This window comes from Vulpes lagopus, chromosome 12, assembly GCF_018345385.1.
Source record: "Vulpes lagopus strain Blue_001 chromosome 12, ASM1834538v1, whole genome shotgun sequence".
Classification (NCBI taxonomy): Eukaryota; Metazoa; Chordata; class Mammalia; order Carnivora; family Canidae; genus Vulpes; species Vulpes lagopus.
In genome coordinates, this window is record NC_054835.1 from 6634314 (window position 1) to 6639715 (window position 5402).

The 5402-nt window shown below is 45.2% G+C and overlaps 1 pseudogene; it reads right to left on the reverse strand.

The window, feature by feature from the left end:
• Positions 1-835: 835 nt before the first annotated feature.
• On the reverse strand, positions 836-1230 carry LOC121473428 (annotated as a pseudogene).
• Between the last annotated feature and the right edge of the window lie 4172 nt (positions 1231-5402).

A 5402-nucleotide genomic window follows, 5' to 3' on the forward strand; every position in this document is an offset into this window, starting at 1 on the left:
ACCTTAGAGGGGGCTTATTACCTGTCTCTACCTCTACACTTCACCTTTTAATGCAGTGGAGAGCTCTCTTCCTGAACTGGCACTGTCTCCTCCCTGGCTCCATCCTCTGGATACCTGACTTGTTTATCTCCACATACTAACCTCAGTTCCCCATCATATACCCCAGCCTGTCCCCATCATATTCCCCATCATAAATCCCAGTCATCTGGATTTTGTTCAAAATCCAGACCCCAGATCTATTCCCAGACTGGTTCTCTTAGCAGGGATGAAGCCCAGGCAGGTGGAGTTTGGGAACTTCCAGGTGACTTAATGTGCACCCATTTAAGAGTCTTTGTTTATTAGCTATTTGGAGCCATCATTATATTATGTGCTTGTATTCATCTGTACTGATCATTCATTTATTTACCAAAGTTTGCCTGTGGTGGTCTATTTCATTCATTGAGCATCCAGCCGTATCATCTTCACAGGCATATATCAATATACTTATATGTTCACTCATTCAATAACTCACATCAAGCACTGTTTAAAAAAAAAAAATGTAGGTCGACCCAAGTGGCTCAGTGGTTTAGCGCTGCCTTCAGCCCAGGACCTGACTGAATCCCACATTAGGCTCCCTGCATGGAGCCTGCTTCTCTCTCTGCCTGGGACTCTGCCTCTGTGTTGTGTGTGTGTGTGTGTGTGTGTGTGTGTGTGTGTGTCTCATAAATAAATAAATAAATAAATAAATAAATAAATAAAATCTTTAAAAAATTTTATTTGGGGCGCCTGGGTGTTTCAGTGGGTTCAGTGTCCGACTCTTAGTTTCAGCTCAGGTCTTGAGATTGAGCTGCAACCAAACTTTCATTAACATTTTGAACAGCTATTGAGAAAACCAGTGATTCAGCTCTTACTGAAACTGGTAATTTCTAAACTTAAATTGGGGCAAATGGCTAGAGTGCAGAGCAATGCCATCATTGGGCACTAAGAATTCAAGATTGAAGAATTAACAGCCACCCCTCAGACGGAGAACCAGGTGGAGAGTTGACTCTTTCTGGATGTTGTAATCAGAAAGAGTGCGGCTATCTTCCAGCTGCTTGCCTGCAAAGATGAGCCTCTGCTGGTCAGGCGGGATGCCCTCTTTATCCTGGATCTTGGCCTTCACATTTTCAATGGTGAAATTATCACATTATCACTGGGCTCCACCTCCAGGCTGATGGTCTTGCCGGTCAGGGTCTTCACGAAGATCTGCATTTTGACCTGCTAAGGAACGCAAGGACACCGAAGTCAATCACGTCCAGTCACCCCCACACCCCCACACCGACACCTAACAATGCCAGCCGCCTTTTGTGAGGCTGCGTTGGAAATAACCCACCTCTAGTGCTGTTGGTATGCAAGGCAGCGGTGCTTAAACAATATTTCCTGTGCTCACCAGAGACCAGAGACAAAAATGTACCAATTTCCTGACACCATTCTCTTCCATTTATTTCCAGTGGTTACCTTGAGTCTTGGCTCAAGAAGTGCCCACGACGGGTCTAACCTTGATTAAACAGATCGTGTATTATGATCTCGCTGCAGCGACAGTGCAGCTCCATGTTCAATCTACAGACCAAACCCTTTGCATCTGGCATCACTTACTAACACATGCCCTGCGGCTTTTTCTGCGTCACCTGCAAGGACAGTTGAGAATGTCGGTATACCGGTATAAGAGAAGGAATAGAAAATTGATACTGTTTTAAATAATCTGTAATTTCAGGTTTTTTTTTGCTGAAATACATTATATTGTATGTTTGAGATAATTCTAGTACAAAGTATAATAAAACTAGATGTATAATAAACCCTTTAAATCATTGGTAAGTATACAAGTGGAACTGAAGCATTTACTGGACAAAGTCATGTTACTCTAATGGTTACTTGCTGGTGCGTTGCCACACTGTGTTATAATTTGCTTCATTACCTTGTTCTTTGATACATAGTGTGCATTTCTTTGTCACTGTAACGATTGTAACGACAAAATTTTCATCTTACTGCACAATCAAAATGGCATTGATAGGAATGAACTCCAGAGGCCGGGCCTGAGCCGAGAGGTGGTCGCTCCAGCCTGGCGCTCAGTCGTCTGACCTGTACCTCTCAACTTTTGCCCTGTTAAATATATGCTATGTCATTAAATGCTTTTAAATCTTAAAAAAAAAAAAAAAAAAAAGGCTCTATGGTCAGTGGGAAATCTGCTTCTTCCCCTCTGCCCTTTCCGTACACTAACTAACTAACTAAATAAATAAATAAAATCTTTTTAAAAAGTATTTATGGTACTTGTTAAAGATGGTAATGAAGATTTTTATTCAAGAGGGACCACTGCAGTGGGGGATTTTGCAGTAGAGAAGGGAAATTGGGCTCAACTCTGAATAAAACGAGGACAAGTGGAGATTTATAGTGAAAGAACAGGGCAGGGTCAGTGGATGGAAAATGAAGAAGTGGAAATGTCAAGGCTAGCAGGATTCTCCTTGAAGGCAGGCCAAGATATTGAGAGTAGAGAATGAGAAATTTGTTTAAATATGGAAGGTGATCAGATACCAAGGGTGGGGAATTCTTGTTAAAACTGGATTCTACAAGGACACAGATGGAAGTCTAAGGTCGACCTCGTTGAGCAGATGGCTTCAGAGGAGCCTGAGTCAGCTTTGGTCAAGGAGAAAGTCTTTGTGACCCAGGCACTGTCTAGGTACCAGGGATGGAGAGGTAAACAAAACAAGATCCCTCCCTTGGGCAAACAAATATGTTATACAACAGTCCTGGAAAAAAAAAAACACAACAGGGACACCTGCACCCCGATGTTTATAGCAGCAATGTCCACAATAGCCAAACTGTGGAAGGAGCCTCGGTGTCCATCGAAAGATGAATGGATAAAGAAGATGTGGTTTATGTATACAATGGAATATTACTCAGCAATTAGAAATGACAAATACCCACCATTTGCTTCAACGTGGATGGAACTGGAGGGTATTATGCTGAGTGAAGTAAGTCAATCGGAGAAGGACAAACATTATATGTTCTCATTCATTTGGGGAATATAAATAATAGTGAAAGGGAATATGAGGGAAGGGAGAAGAAATGTGTAGGAAATATCAGAAAGGGAGACAGAACCTAAAGACTCCTAACTCTGGGAAACGAACTAGGGGTGGTGGAGGGGGAGGAGGGTGGGGGGTGGGGGTGAATGGGTGACGGGCACTGAGGCGGGCACTTGACGGGATGAGCACTGGGTGTTATTCTGTATGTTGGCAAATTGAACACCAATAAAAAAATAAATTTATTATAAAAAAAAAGAAAAACACAACAGGGTAAAGGGGAGAGAGAATGGGGTGCCTGGTTGGCTCAGTTGGTAGCTCATGCGATGCTTCATCTAAGGGTTGTGAGTTTGAGCCCCATGTTGGGCATAGAGCCTACTAAAAAATAAAAAATAAAAAAATAGGAGAGAGAGACAGTGGGCAGTAGTTATTACTTACACCTGTCCCAGTTTATATGCTTCATCTATTTATCTAGGTTTACAATTGGTTATTACAATTTTCTTAATAGCAATGGCCCAAATGTTCTGAGACCATGCCAGGTCCAGCATTGAGCACTTTTAAGTGAATAATCACTGAGAATGGTCATAACAGCTCAGAAAACATCCTCCTCCTCATATTAGGGGTGAGGAAGGTGGGGCTTAAAGAAGTTAAGTGAATTGTGCAAGGTCACAGGGCACAGATTGAGAGTGGGAGATTTAGCCCAGAACACAGGCAGTCCAACTGTGAAGACCACGCTTCTTTGCTCTGGCTCCCTCTTCCTTGGCTCATTGGATGCCAGATTCTCTCTTGCCTTGGGGGTCACAGTCCATGCTGCTCCTGTATGCTCTGTTGTCTCCCTTTCACCCAACTAATTCTTGTTCATCCTTCAGGTTTGCAATCTGGACATCTCTTTGTTTCCAGAGTCCCTTACCTCCCCCTGCAAGCTCTGGTGTCTCCTCAGTATCCCCACATTCCTGAGTTTCTCCCATTAGAGCAACTATCACACAAGATCGTAATTATGTATCTGCTTCCTGTGAGCTCCCTGGAGCCACCATGTATCTTGCCCACCACTGTGCATCCATGTGTCTGGCCAGCAGAAAGGCTGGCACATAGATATATTAATTGTCGAATGAATGAAGGTTGTGACCTAGCTGATAATTATATTTTAAAAATTTAGATGCCCAGCTCTTCGCAGTTATGAAAAGACTTGCCACAGTTTTCTCCAAGCCTCACCAAAGCCTTGTGACTTTGGCAAGGTAGGAATCCTACACCCATTTAACAGAGTGGTGCACCGTGTGAGCTTCAGAGCTTAACGGGCGCGAAACTTGACTCCAACCCAAGGAGACTCTATTCCAAACCCGATGTTTCGGTGTTTCATTTGAGGCACCATTGGGCACAATCACCTGACTTCAACTCTCAGGGAGACAATGTCTGCTAAGGGCAACTTGTAAACAGCCCCGAAAGAAAGTGGAGAGTGCTAGGTTTGGTGTAAGAAGATGCTGTGATGGGATCCCTGGGTGGCGCAGCGGTTTGGCGCCTGCCTTTGGCCCAGGGCACGATCCTGGAGACCCGGGATCGAATCCCACGTCGGGCTCCCGGTGCATGGAGCCTGCTTCTCCCTCTGCCTGTGTCTCTGCCTCTCTCTCTCTCTCTCTCTCTCTCTCTGTGACTATCATAAATAAAAAAAAAAAAAAAAAAAAAAGAAGATGCTGTGATGGGATCCCTGGGTGGCGCGGCGGTTTGGCGCCTGCCTTTGGCTCAGGGCGCGATCCTGAAGACCCGGGATCGAGTCCCACATCGGGCTCCCGGTGCATGGAGCCTGCTTCTCCCTCTGCCTGTGTCTCTGCCTCTCTCTCTCTCTGTGACTATCATAAATAAATAAATAAAAATTAAAAAAAAAAAAAAAAGAAGAAGATGCTGTGAGAAGTCAGAGGCAGTGACATTTAAAAACGGGGCCTTCGCCTAAAAAAAAAAAAAAAAAGACAGAAAAGAAAGAAAGAAAAAAGGAAGGAAAAAAGAAAGAAAGAAAAAAGAAAGAAAGAAAACGGGCCTTTGAAGCGCGGGCAGAATTTGTGCGGGGCCAGGCGGGAGCAGAGCAGCAGAATAGGGTTCAGGCAGTTCTCAGGTCCCTCCCAGAAGGACCCCCAGAGACCAGAGAGGTCCGCCTCAGCCCCCTTTAAGAGTGGCCTCGCTCCCCACCCCCCGCCCCAGGCCTCCCGAGTCAATCGAACCGCGACAGCCAATGGTAGGGGAGAAGAGAGCACTTCCGCGCCTCAACCGCACTTGGGGGGCGGAGCAGAAGGCGGGGAGGCCCGGCCAGGCCGTCACGTGACCCAGCCCATTGGCCAGAGGCCGGAGCGCCGAGGAGCGTTTGGGCGACGTTCATTG